The 15,293-nt window shown below is 40.2% G+C and overlaps 1 protein-coding gene and 1 non-coding gene across 10 annotated transcripts in view; both read right to left on the reverse strand.

Moving 5' to 3' along the window:
- fam120b (family with sequence similarity 120 member B) overlaps nt 1–15,293 on the reverse strand; it is a 199,709-nt gene that overhangs the window by 138,691 nt on the left and 45,725 nt on the right. The window lies entirely within an intron of this gene.
- LOC132403352 (U1 spliceosomal RNA) lies at nt 7,162–7,325 on the reverse strand. The gene has a single exon (XR_009515257.1). It is a non-coding gene; the product is annotated as a U1 spliceosomal RNA (small nuclear RNA).

Genomic DNA, 15,293 nt, shown 5'->3' on the forward strand with positions numbered 1-15,293 from the left:
CAATCAATTGTAGCTAAAGGCCAATTTTATTTTACCCCACTATGGGTCAGAATCATTTACAGACTATCCTGCACTGGCGCAGTGGTTTCTTACCAGCATATTCACAAAGTGGGGAGGCACTGTAGCATACTGGGAGGTCAATTCCACTAACGCCTGTAAGGAGTTTGTATGTGGACTTTCTCTATGTGCTCCGTTTCCTCCTGCATACCAAAGAAGAGGCGCACAACTTAGGATTAGTAAAGTGTGGGATCTCTATGGATAATATGCACTGTACACATGACAATAATAAACTGAATTACCACTGTAATTTAATAAATCCATTCTCATAAATCTGAATGCCCAAAGTCAATGTTTCAATGTGAATAAATGTGAAAGAGAAAATGTTTCAGAATCTGACATAAATTACTTGGATGAATGGAGTGCCATCTGATCAGGTTTGTCTGTTGAACAAGAGAGTACAATTCAGTCATGTAATGTTTTTAGATGATTTGTACCGTGAATTCCTTTGACTTCCCAAACAAAACTTTCTATTAATATCAGGCATATTGTAATACTGGGATGAGAAATTGATCTTTTAAATTTGAAGCTTCAATTCAAAAGCAGCCTAAGCAAAGAAACTTTATTCCAGACTACAGAAATCTACCATGAGCATATTTTGAGCAGTCATACACTTATTAGCACATTACAACATAGAACAGTATAGCACAGTACAGGCCCTTCAGCTTACAATCTGTGCTGAATTTAAAACCTACCCCTTACAAGGACTAGGATGGTAAAACTCAGAGGGGTGGCTTGGTAGTGTATCAGTTAGCACATCACCCTACAGCACAAGCCAGCGATCAACGATTGGGGTTCAATTCCCCTTGTGAGTGTGTGGATTTCCTCTAGATGCTCCAGTTTCTTCCCATATTGCAAAGACTTACGGATTAGGGTTAGTGAGTTGTGGACATACTATGTTGGCTAATATATGTTGGACACTGTATGGTCCAACGTACATACGACAAATGAAGCTAATCTATCTACCTTTCTAATGTAATCTAACTGCTCCTACTTCAGGGGAAAACGCCACCTTGACTTTCATACAACCCAAGCCCAATGACAGTCAAGCATGGATATGATGGGTTGAATGGTCTTAATCCATTTCTTGTGCTGCAACATTCTTTTGTTCTGATAATCCAAGCTTTGGAGAGCTGAAAGCAATTTTAAAAATCTGAAGATCCAATCCACACAACAATTCAGAAGTTTATTTCCAGCTTGCACAAGACCCGATGGAGAGATAAGAACAAGGAAGAATATGCAGTATACTCCTCCTCCTTTCAAATCATTAAAAATCATGGATGTTTGTCATCATAGCCAGTGTGCAGTGAACTTGATTTCTGCAACTGAGGGTAAATCACTAGACAAAGAATGAAGGAGAAAAAAAAATCAGCAGGTCAAAAGAGTGATAAACATTGATACTAGACTGGAGAAGATGCTGCTGCCAATCAGTATGAAGGAACAAGGGATACACTCATACATTTCATGACTGAATTGCACTCTCTATTCCAAATGTATCACGTATGGAACTCATATCAGACCATAAGACATAGAAGCAGAATTAGGCCACTCAGCCACCACGTCTGCTCCACATTCCATTATGGCCGATTTCCTATCTCCCTCCCATTCTCCTGAATTCTCCCTGTAACCTATGATGCCCTGACTAATGAAGAACCTTAACAACCTCTGCTTTAAATATATGCAATGACTTGACTTCCACAGCCTTCCATGGTAATGAATTCCACAGATTCACCATACTACAACTAAAGAAATTCCTCCCCATCTCTGTTCTAAAGCCCTTCTGTTCTGAGGCTATGCCCTCTGTCCACTACAGGAAACATTCTCTCCATGTCCATTTCATCTAGGCCTTTCAACACAGTATTTGATAGGTTTCAATGAGATCTCCCCTCATTCTTCTAAACTCCAGTGAGTACAAGCACAGAATCTCAAATGCTCCTGATACATTAATCCTTTCATTTGTGGGATCGTTCTCTTAAAAAACCCAAAATCTCATTTTGAAGCAATAATTTGCTAGGGTTAAAGAGGATGCATGAGATAACAAAAAACGAGTTGTTTAAAGATGAGTTATAAAAATAGGAAAATAGTAGTAAAATAATTCAAAACTAACCTACTCTTAATTCAGTTGTGAGAAAAAGCCTCCTGTGCTATATTGAAACTAGTTAATTGGATCAAATCTATTTTAGGCAAAAAAGACCAATTAACAAGAATTTATGAAAGAAATTAATGGAAATGCAAATTCCCATGATAGCTTGGGTGATCAACACTGTAAAAGTTGCTTGCATTACTTTCATATCAACTCCAAATCAACATTTCACTGAGGCCAGATGTTTCAACAGAGTAGCTGTCATCAAGAAATTCACAGCTTGACTTTTCACACTCATTTCCAAGGAACCCTTTCATAGAATTTTACAATTTTATTTTAAAACCTGAAACATATTGAGATGATACAGATCAATCCACATTACTGCAATTTTTAATTACCTGCTTTCTAAGAAATAGATGGACAACCATGTAGTTTAAACAGGTCTGCTTTATTTCTAAAAGTAAAAACTCGTACATCTGAAAGGAAAGGAAAGCAACCCAACTAACTATTGCACATGGACAGTGATAGTTCAATACTGTATAATTTAAACTGTTTTGCTTCAGGGATTATCGCCTCTCTAAACTTTAAAAAAAAATCCAGCATTCATCAGCCAGCCCATGTCCTACCTAACCTCTCCTCCTAAGAAGCTGGAGTGCGTTGATGCATGAGATGATTTGCTGAGCTCTTGCTGTCTGATTACCTCAGAATGGCTTGCCCTGCACACCGAACTGAGACTCAGTGACATGAAAGGGAGATAGAGCTGAGAAAAGAGGGTTGAGTTAACAGGTTGAAACCCTATTGCATGGTAAATGAAAGATAATCTGACGAGTGGGTATAGTTGAAGCACACAGAGTTGAAAAGGTTTATTGGTGTCATGCTCGTACAGCCGAGGTTGGTGGTCTAATCATCTTGAATTTCTTTGCCACTAAACAAAGCCTCATTCTCATATCGAGCCCATTCTTGCGCAGGAAGCTTCCATTCCTTAGGACTAGAAGTCCCTCTGCCTGAGAAGAACAGCTGTAGTGGAAATAATTTGTCATAAATTATGAACTTCACAGAAAATAAACTTGTGTGATTTTCTCCATTACTTATTAGCACCAATGTGCCAACTCTGACTGGTGGCCACACTGTACCAGTATCTCCCACAACTCTAGTAATTGCTGTCTTATCCATTCCAGCGATTATTACACCAGGGACAGGAAAAAAAATTAAAATTATAATGACAGGGCCTGGGGATTGCACTTGTGCTAAATGAGGAGTCGTTCAAGGTCCTTCGGGAAGGTGGGCTGGACATGATTCTCAAAACAAAAACTCTGCTTCAAAAAAGATTACATCTCCTCAGCTAAAACCTTTGACCCTTAAGAAGATTTTAAATTTGTCCCAGCAAACATAAGGAAAGAAATTATGCAAATTCCATAATATATATGCATCTAATGTCAAATGCCTTCCAGGCTTCTTTTCAAAATAAGATGCATTTCATAGCAAATGTCTGATGACAATTATTTTGACCAAGTTCAGAATTGCAACTTTTTCCCAAAATTCATCTACACTATATGTCCATTTGTAAAGTTGGTATGTAGATTAAACAGAACTTTCCTCTACTTACTGTCAAGGGACATAACTACCTCCATTACTGTTCCAACATTTAACATACTCCAGCTATCCTTGTTCAGGAGATCTCGAGCATTTTTTCCTCAAATCTGTTCAAAAGACCTTCAGTTAGTCCTCTAATTCCATTGTCCATTCCACACATTGGCCATTCTTTAAAACGGAGACAATCTAGTATCAACCTATATTCTTTCTATAAAATCATGATCTTCATCACAGTATTACTTGGGAGGCAGAAGTCGTTGGGTATATGTAGTTTTCTTCCCATACACTTAGTGAGATACAATTCTCTGGATAAAAGTCACCATCCTATAACTCACCCCATTGGCAATTGATGTGTACACTCACACATGGGTCAGGAATTCCCTGTTCATCCAGGAAGAAGGATGTCCTGCCTTGATTTTGAGCAGTAATAAGAACTGACCATATGCAGTTTACTAGACCGAGTGTGAATTTATATTAAGCTGTGTACTAAGAAAAAGTTACTCTAATCAGGCAAAATAAGTACAGCTTAATGCTTGTCTGAACTTCTACTGAGGTATAAGAACCCAGACTTCAGCCAATTCAATCGATTCCATGTAGTCTGGCAAAGTACATGACTTGAACTAAATATGACCAAAGTGCTGAACTCCTGAGGTGAAATCATAGTGACCATCCTTCACATCTGGGCTGGTATTGAGTAAGTATAGCATCAAGAAATGGTTAATATGAATCAAGGGGTAATTCTTCTGTGGTTGTAGATACTTCAATTTCGTTGACACAATGTCAATTCAAATATGGCTTAAATTGTGAATATCAGTGCGACCACTTTTGGCGACCTGTGCTCCATGTCCCTCTGTTCCACAACACATACAGTGTTGTGACTGACAAGTCCTACCCTGCTTAGAATGCCCAAAGTGCATCACCTCACGCTTATCCAAGTTGAAATTCATTTGCCAAAGGAGACAGTGATGGCCTTTAGGAAAACTAAGCCTGCATTGCTCCCTGTTACTATTGATGGTGAGGAAGTGGATGAGATGAGGACCTACAAGTTCCTGGGGGTGCAGCTGGATGATAGACTTGAGTGGAACACCAACACAGAGGCTGTGTACAAGAAGAGCCAGAGTCGACTCTACTTCCTGAGGAGACTGATATCCTTTGGAATATGCAGGCCTTACCTTCACATGTTCTACCAGTCTGTTGTCAGGACATCAGAGAGGCAAAGCGTGCACACGCCCAGCGAATCCACAGCCACTTCCAGGAGAGCAGCAACACACCGCGCATGTGGAAGGGCATTCAGGACAAAACCAATTACAGGACAACATCACCTGACTGTGCAGGTGATGCCTCCCTCCCAGATGCGCTGAATAACTTCTATGTTCGTTTTGAGGCAGAAAATGACGTGGTGGTGAGGAAGTCCACCCCTCCTCCAAATGACCAGGTGCTGTGTCTCACTGTGGCCGATGTGAGAGGAACCCTGCGCAGGGTTAACCCACAGAAGGCTGCTGGACCAGACAATATTCCTGGTAGAGTGCTTAAAGGATGTACAGACCAGCTAGCAGGTGTACTCACTGACATCTTCAACATCTCCCTGAGCAGCGCCACCATTCCAACATGCTTCAAGGCCGCCACCATTGTCCCCGTGCCGAAGGTCTTCAGTTTCCTGCCTCAATGACTACTGGGACGGTTGCACTCACATCCATCATCATGAACTGTTTCGAGAGGCTCGTCATGAGGCACATCAAGACCCTGCTAACCCCCCCCCCCCCCCACCACCACTGGAGCCACTGCAGTTTGCGTACCGTCCCAACTGTTCAACAGATGATGTCAATGCCATCACCCTCCACCTGGACAAAAAAGACATGTATGTTCGGATGCTGTTCTTAGACTTCAGTTCAGCATTCAACACAATCATCCCTCAGAAACTGATTGGAAAGCTGAGCCTACTGGGTCTGAACACCTCCCTCTGCAACTGGATTCTAGACTTCCTGACTGGGAGACTTCAGTCATTCCGGATCAGATTCAGCATCTCCAACACCATCACACTGAGCATGGCCCCCCCCCCCCCCCGGGCTGTGTGCTCAGTACACTGCCACTCACTCTGCTGATCCATGACTGTGCTGCAACACTCAGCTCGAACCACATCATCAAGTTCGCAGATGACACAACCGTGGTGGGTCTCATCAGCAAGAACAACGAGTCAGCTTACAGAGAGGAGGTGCAGCAGCTAACAGACTGGTGCAGAGCCAACAACTTGTCTCTGAGTGTGAACAAAACAAAAGAAATGGCTGTTGACTTCAGGAGGGCATGGAGCGACCACTCCCCGCTGAACATCGACGGCTCCTCGGTTGAGATCATTAAGAGCACCAAATTTCTTGGTGTTCACCTAGTGGAGAATCTCACCTGGTCCCTCAACACCAGCTCCATAGCAAAGAAAGCCCAGCAGTGTCTTTACTTTCTGCAAAGGCTATGGAAAGTCCATCTCCCACCCTCCATCCTCACCACATTCTACAGGGGCTGTATTGAGAGCATCCTGAGCAGCTGCATTATTGCCTGGTTCGGAAATTGCACCATCTCAGATCGCAAGACCCTGCAACGGTTAGTGAGGTCAGCTGAGAAGATCACTGGGGTCTCTCTTCCCTCCATTACAGACATTTACACTACACGCTGCATCCGCAAAGCAAACAGCATTATGAAGGACCCCATGCATCCCTCATACAAACTCTTCTCCCTCCTGCCATCTGGGAAAAGGCACCAAAACATTCAGGCTCTCATGACCATCAGACTCCTCAATACCCAGAACCTGGACTGATACCAACTTACTGCCCTCTACTGTGCCTATTGTCTTGTTTATTATTTACTGTAATGCCTGCACTGTTTTGTGCATTTTATGCAGTCCTGGGTAGGTCTGTAGTCCAGTGTAGTTTTTTTTTCTGTGTTGTTTTTACGTAGTTTTTGTACTGTTTCATGTAGCACCATGGTCCTGAAAAACATTGTCCCATTTTTACTGTGTACTGTCCCAGCAGTTATGGTCGAAACGACAATAAAAAGTGTCTTGACTTGTCGCCAGTACAATCTATGCGGTGGTGTGCTGAGGTAATGGCATCAACATGGGAAATGCCAACAGGCTCAATAAACTGATTAGAAAGGCAGGCTCTGTTATAGGAGTCAGACTAGACACAGTGGAGGCTGTGGGAGAAGACAGGACCCTACAGAAAATCCTGGCAATTCTGGACAATGTTTCTCGCCCTCTGCATGCCACCTTAGCTGAACACAGAAGCATTTTTTGTAATAAACTAAGACAAATGCGCCACTCCAAAGAACACTATATGAGATCATTCTTACCCTCAGCTATTAGGCTCTAAAATTAGTCACCCTACAACTGGGGAAGTGATGGCCCCCTCCTGTTAGACTGTTTGAGGCAACTGTTTTCTAAAAATTTAGCACGAACGCAGTCCCCCACTACCACAAATTTTGCAGTCGAGTATCCCGCATTTGGAGACATCGCAGGCCTCAGCACACCCGAAGTACAATGAGATAGCCTCATCCTGGGAGAACCACCTTCATGATCACGGTCTCTCCCCTGCCAGGTAAGTATTTGTTTGAGGCAACTTTTTTTAATTCATTTTCTTTTTTTTTTTTTTTTCTCTCCTCTCTCTCTCTCTCCTCTCTCTCTCTCTCTCTCTCTCTCTCTCTCTCTCTCTCTCTCTCTCTCTCTCTCACTCTCACTCTCTCTCTCTCTCTCTCTCTCTCTCTCTCTCTCTCTCTCTCTCTCTCTCTCTCTCTCTCTCTCTCTCTCTCTCTCTCTCTCTCTCTCTCTCTCTCTCTCTCTCTCTCTCTCTCTCTCTCTCTCTCTCTCTCTCTCTTTTTCTTTCTTTCTTTCTTTCTAATATTTGTATATATGTGCACTTGTAATGCTACTGAGATGCTGCAATTCTCTTTGGAATCAATCATTCCTTAGCCTATCTCTCAGACTGATCAAGATCTCTTTGCAATTCACTATTATCGACAAGGATCCTAATTTAGTATTAGCCAACTTGCTAATTGTGGCACGTATACTCACATCGAAAAACTTGACATAAAAATGAATAACGGAGATGCAAACACTAACCCCTGAGCACCACACTAGCCCATGTCTCCAATTGCTTCATATTCCAAATTCAAGTTTATCATCAACTGTACACACGTATACAGCTAAACAAAACGACATTCCTTTGGCACCAAGGTGCAAAACACAGTACACACTTAAAATAATATTAACACAATAATACTTACAGATAATTTTTAAAAATTATATCAATTCGTGCATTTACAGGAAGTACATCTACAACATAGAGTTAAATATACAACAGTATAATACTACTAGAACTGTCATAAATAATGTGTACTTTTTTTTTTACTTTTATGTCTTTCTTCTCGTCTTGAATGCAATTCTGGCACTGCTGCTGCCTGTGTTTTACTGTTTGGGGATTGTATGGGTGCTTCAGCACTCTGCAGCCTCCTACAGCATTCCAGGAGGCAGAGGCAACGTGAGCGAATCTCATGGCGAGAAAGCTGCAGGATGGCACATGAGCCGATGCTTGACCCCATTTCACCAATTAAAGTGACTGAAACATGAAAGTGAGTGCAGAAGTTTGTAGATCATTTGGTGTACCAGCACTCTGCAGTATCCAAGAGGATTCCAGTGGGCAGAGGCAGCATGTGTGAACCTTGTAGTGGGCAGGCTGCAAGCCGATGTTTGGCTCCATTTCCCCGACTATAGCTTCCATTGTTCACAGATAAAAGAGACAAGGGAGATTGAGGCATCGAAGCGAGTGCAGAGGGAGAGACCAGGCTGCTTGTCTTTTGATCGGTTGCTCTATACCAAAAAGGGAAGAGCCTGCTGCTGGGCCTAGACAATGTTGCCCAGGCTTTTTTCTGCATTTTGGATGTGGACAGGACTATAGACTCCTTTTTTCAGTCTTATCATTTTAATAATCTGTGTTTTTCACTCAATCTTTTTTTTGTGTGGGGAGCAGGATTTGGGGGTCAATATGCCTGTTCCATTTTGTTAGTTTTTTTGTGCGGGAGGAGGGATTTGCGGGTTGATGTGCCTATTCTATTTTTGGGAAGGGGAGACCTGGGGGGGGTTGATGATTATGCTGCCTTTCTTTTCTTTCTTGGTTTAGTAGCTACCCAGAGAATTAAAGAATTTCAGAGTTAATAATAAATGAACCATTGAGGAATAGCAGGGCATTCAGAAGTCTCACAGCCTGGGGGAAAAGCTAGCGTATACAGTGGTACCTTCTGCCTGGCGCTGGGACATCAAAGAGATCATGGGACGAATGGGAGGGGTCCTCGACATTGCTAAGGGCACTGCGAATACAGCACTTGGTATATGGGAGCAGGGGTCGGGGGGTGCAGTGGTTGGGAGGAACGACCCTGCTGATTCATTGCAGGGTCCTGTGGTCAGATGCCTTGTGACTACCATAGCAGATGATAATACAGCTGGTCTGGACACTCTCAGTGGTGCTCTGGTAAAATATGGTTACAATGGTAGTTATTCATAATCCTTTAGCTAAATCTTTTGCTTCAACCTATCAATGTTATTGTTTCTCAAATGGACTAGAAAAGTTGCATTATTAACAGCTCAGGGAGTTGGTAGTTCAGAGTTCAATCCTGGCATCCTCTATAGGGAAGTTTGTGTGTTCTTCCCATGGGTGCGTGGGTTTCCTCTACGTGCTCTGGTTTCTTCCCAGAGTCCAAAGACGTACCAGTTAGTAGGTCATTGTAAATTAGACTGGTGAACTGTTGTGTGGTGTGGCTCGTTGGATCACAAGGGCTGGTTCCGCATTCTATCTCGGTAAATAAATAAATACTAGAGGAACTCAGCGGGTCAGGCAACATCTATGGAAATAACATGAACAGTTGACGTTTCAGGCGAGACTGAAAACATTGACCATTTATTCATTTCTATAGATGATACGTGACCTGTGAGTTAATCCAACATTCTGTGAGCATTATTTTGGATTTCTAACATCTGTAGAGTCTCTTGTCTTTATCTTTCCCCTCCAAGTTCAAGTTTCTTTCTGGGCCTCAGAAGATATCGTTATGATTCACACTGATATGTAGTTAAAGTGAACAACATTTATCTACCAACTATACTGTCCCCTTTCAATAAAACACTCCTTCCTCCTCTCTCTGCTCAATTGGCTATCTGTAACATAGCACTGCAATCAGTTTGCTCATCCTTCCAGTGTTTCCTACTGTCCTCCACACAGGCCTCAAGACCTTTTATCTGTGGATAGACTCAATGGCAAATATATTTATTTATTTACTTAGAGATAGAGCACAGAACAGGCCCTTCCAGCCCAATAATCCACATTGCCCAGCAACCTCTGACAACTCTGATTTAACCCTAATCTGATCAGAAGACAATTTACAATGACCAATTAATCTACTCGGTACATCTTAGGACTGGAAACCGGAGCACCCGAAGGAAATGAATGCATTCCATAGGCAGATTTCTTATAAAAGACACCGGAATTGAACTCTGAACTCCAACACCCCAGCTGTAATAGCATCATGCTAAACGCTGTGTTACTGTGGTGCCCTCCAATGCTACTTTTATGATTCCTGAACCCGTCTCAGTCTTAAGACACATCAATTTTGATTTACTGATGTCAAGCACCTCTTTGCTATGTCTTATAACACACAGTGGATCAATCATGAGCACTTGCAGCAAGGGAAGACAAGCGCCACACAAGAGTTAGTGATAGCTTCAAGAAAACAGACTGCATAGTCACTCCTTTACATACAAATGTGGCCTCAGTTCAAGGACGGGGTGCATTTTGTTTGGCTGCTTAATCAGTGTACTGGGCATTCATCCAGTAATCAAATCCTTGTCTTTCTGCAGTTTGTCATTAACTCAGGATGCATCTGCATAAGGCTGCACAAACACTATTAGCAAAGCACTCTGGTACAATACAGGTTCCATTTTGTTACAGACAAAAATGCCATTTTGTTATTACAAGTAAAATGCATTTCCACTCTAACAAGTAACATCCCTGCTCCTTGTAGCAATGTCCAAATGCGAGATTCCTGAATCCAGATCATTCAGCTCTGAATCTTGAGCTGCAGATTCTTATGACCGATGTGGTCACCCTGGACCACAACAGTTTTCATAATCTCTAATGTACTACAATTGTAATATATTGTTTGTCATGCCTGCTTTAATTAAATAACCTGTACCTCACCTCAGATGATAAAATAGCCTGTGGTCAGCATGGTTTTCATGATAAAATAGGCCTTAGTGGCTTCCTTAAGGGAAAATCTTGCCTGGCAAATCTATTGGAATTCTTTCAAGAAATAACAAGCAGGACAGACAAAGGAAAATTAGTGGATGCATATATGTGGATTTTCAGAAGGCCTTTGACAAGGTGCCACACATGAGACTGCTTAACAAGTTAAGATCCCATGGTATTACAGGAAAGGTACTAGCATATGTAACGCATTGGCAGATAGGCAGGAGACAAATACTGGGAAAAAAGGGAGCCTTTTCCGGTTGGCTGACAATGACTAGTAGTGTTCCGCAAAGGTCTGTATTGGGACCGCTACTTTTTTATGTTACATGTCTATAACTTGGATGACAGAATTGATGGCTTTGTGGCTAACGTTGCAAACAATATAAAAACAGGTGGAAGGGCAGGTAGATTTGAGAAAGTGGAGAGGCTACAGGAGGACTTAGGCAGATTAGAAGAATGGGCAAAGCGACAGACGGAATAGTGTCGGTAAGTGTATGGTCGTGCACTTTAGTAGAAGAAATAAAAGGATAGACTATTTTCTAGATGGAGAGAAAATTCAAAAACCTGAAGTGCAAAGGGACTTGCGAGTCCTTGCGCAGGACTGCTTAAAGGTTAATTTGCAGGTTGAATCGGTGGTGAGGAAGACAAATGCAATGTCAGCGTTCATTTCCTGAGAACTAGAATATAAAAGCAAGAATGTAAGGTTAAGGCTCTATAAGTACTGGTGATGCCTCACTTGGTGCATTGCGAGTAGTTTTGGGCCCTTTATCTTAGAAGGACTAGAACTAGGGGACACAGCCTCAAGATTCTGGGTGTAAATTTAGGATGGAGATGAGGAGGAACTACCTTTCCCAAAGAGTGGTGAATACGTGGAATTCTCTGCCCCATGAGGCAATGGAGGCTACTTCAGTAAATACATTTAAGACAAGGTTGGATAGATTTTTGCACAGTAGGGGAATTAGGGGTTATGGGGAAAAGGCAGGAAGAAAAGATGAGTCCATGGTCAGATCAGCCATGATCTTATTGAATGGCAGAGCAGGCTTGGCGGGCAAGATGGCCTACTCCTGCTCTTATTTCTTATGTTCTTAAAGAACGTGCTGACACTGGAGAGGACTCAAAGGAGATTCACAACAATTATTCCGGGGGCGGAGTTTCAAGATGGCGACGTAAACATCTGCCTTTTAGGCGCTCTTCATTTTTTAAACTATAATCACCCTTTAATCAAATCTTTTCATCTTTATTACATGGGTTGATACTTACGATTTATTTCTTTTCTAAAATAATACTTGATTTAATCTTTCCAAACTTAAAATGTCTGCACCTAAGAAATCGTCTAAAGAGCCTCTATCTATTGACGCAATTTCTAATCTTCTGGATACTAAACTGGATACTAAACTTGCAAGTTTGGAAAGTAAAATAACAAGTCTGGAAAATAAGCTTACTGCGAAAATGTCTGGGCTCGAAGAAGCCGTTAGACCGTTTGATACCAAGTTACAATCGCAGGCAGCATATATTGAACGACATGAAGAAAAGTTTGTAGCTCTTGATAAGTTAATTTGTGAAAAAATATGTACAATCCAAACACTGGAGAAGAAGGTACTGTCGACTGCTAAGACAGTAGAACATTATAAGTTTAAAATCACCGATCTTGAAAACCGATCTCGCAGACAGAATTTGCGAATCATCGGGCTTCCCGAAAATGTTGAATCTGGTGACTTAACTGAATTTTTCTCTAAATTATTATGGGAAGTTTTTGGCGCTGATGTTTTGAAAGCTAAACCTACTATTGATCGTGCCCACAGAGTTTCGAGATTTTCGATCTCGAGAGACAAGCCACGAGCTGTGATTGTTCGCCTCCATTATCCTCGGGAGGAAGAACTTTTAATCCAACTAGCTCGTCAGAAAGGTATGATTTCTTACAGAAGCAACACGTTTCGTATTGTTGAAGATTATTCATTTGAAGTAATGAAAGCAAGAATCGCTTTTAAACCAGTGATGGCAGAGATTCATTCGATTGGATTTAAACAAGCTTTAAGATACCCAGTGAATCCCAGAGTTACGTTGAGTGACGACACTCAGCGCTTTTTTAATACTCCGGAAGATGCGAAGAAATTCGTTGAAGAACATCGATCTTCCAGCATAAGCTGAACTATGTGTTATGTTGAAGAATTTTTGGAGAGAAGATGCCATTTCGTTTTGGGCTTTAACTTGTGAAGCTGCGTTATAGTTTTTTACTTTGGTCTGTAGACCCGGTTTTTTTTTTTACTATCATGGTTTATAGATACTCTTTTAATTTTACTATAATGTTTTTTTTCTTATTTTTTTTCTGAATTGGATATACATGTTTATATTTTGTAATAATGATTTCTTTTTTTAAGATGTCGTTTCTTCTTCCCATAAGACTTTGCTTTCCATTAGCATTCATTTGTTTGCTTGTATTTGAGAATGGGACGAATGTTTTGGATTTTTGGACCCTTTTTTTATATTGTAGTGATTATTGAATCCTTTTTTAATTCTATTTTGATAACCTTTTTTTAAACTTATTTTAATAGATTGGTGAATTTACATTTATATTTTGTAATATGGCTTTTTCAAAATGTCGTTTCTTCTTCCCATAAGTCTTTGCTTTTGAAACATCATTTTTTTGTATTTGAATATGGAATCTTTTTTTAAAGGCATATTACACTGTTTCAAACTTTAACGTCTATCCTTTTTTAATTAATGATCTTTTACTTTATTATATTACTTTTTTTTTCATTTTGATTGATATATACTCTTTTTTTTTGCAACCCTGTACTTAAATCTGTGTGTTTTATAATCTCTTTTTATCTTTTCATGGAGTTGCCATCTTGAAATGGGGGTAATATTAGTATTAGTTTGTGCGCCTGCCGCTTGGCTTTTTTTCGAGGGGTTGGGGTAGGGGGTAGGGATCTTTTCTCACGCTTTTGCTTTTTATTTTTTTGCTTTTAGTTTATGGGCCAACTTTAAATTATTAATATTGTTGAGGTGTCATTTTCTCCGGTTGCTCCTGAACATTTTCTCTTCTTCCTGAATTATGGGTTATGTGTCTTCTTAACCTTTTATGATATACACAATCAATATTGGCATGATGGATAAGTCTATTAATTTTATCTCTTGGAATACTAATGGTTTAAATCATCCGATTAAACGTAAAAAAAATATTTAAAGTATTCCATAGACTGAATGCTAATATTATCTTTGCACAGGAGACCCATATTAGGAGGGAGGATAATTAACGCTTTTTTAGGTTCTGGAAGGGTCAACAATTTCACTCGAATTGTACCGCCAAAATTAGGGGTGTGTCTATTTTTATAGACCCCTCAATTTCATTTACACATCATGACATTATTTCTGACCCACAGGGCGGATTTTTGTTGATTACTGGTTCACTTTTTAATCGAAAAGTGGTTCTAGTTAATATTTATGCTCCAAACTTTGACTGCCCTGAATTTTTTAAACGCTTATTTACTTCCCTTCCTAATCTAAATGAATATATGTTGATAATGGGTGGAGATTTTAATTGTCTGAATCCTTTGATGGATAGATCTAAACCTATTCGAACTCTTCCGAATAGATCAGCCTTACTTATTAATTCTTTTATGGTTGATTCGGGAATTACTGAAATATGGCGGTTTTTGAACCCTAAAGATAAAGAATTTTCATTTTTTTCACATGTATATCATAGTTATTCTAGAATTGATTATTTCCTTATTGATCATCGTTTATTAACAGATGTTACTGATTGTAAATATGATTTATTGCCATTTCGGATCATGCACCTTTGAAGTTATCTATCAAGATTTCGGACTTTTCCATTAATACTAGATCTTGGAGACTCAATGCTACTTTGCTTCAAGATCCAGAACTTATTACCTTCATAAAAAAACAAATTGACTTATTTTTTTCAACAAACTATACTGAAGAGATTGACAGAGGAATACTTTGGGACTCTTTCAAGGCTTTTATCCGTGGACAAATTATCTCATATTCCGTTGGTAAAAGAAAACAAAGATATTTAGATATAGCTTTATTGGTGGATAAAATTAAAGAAATTGATAAGATTTATTCTGTTACTCCTACCAAAGAACTTTATAAGAAGAGAGTTGAGCTTCAAATGGAACATAGCTTATTATTATCTTCTTCTTCAATTGAGAATCAATTAATCAAGACCAGGGCTCAATTTTATATTCATAGTGATCGAACTGGTAAATTGTTAGCTAACCAATTAAAAGCTATTTCGACTAGGCGACAAATTATTAAAA

This window comes from Hypanus sabinus, chromosome 12, assembly GCF_030144855.1.
Source record: "Hypanus sabinus isolate sHypSab1 chromosome 12, sHypSab1.hap1, whole genome shotgun sequence".
NCBI classification, from domain to species: domain Eukaryota; kingdom Metazoa; phylum Chordata; class Chondrichthyes; order Myliobatiformes; family Dasyatidae; genus Hypanus; species Hypanus sabinus.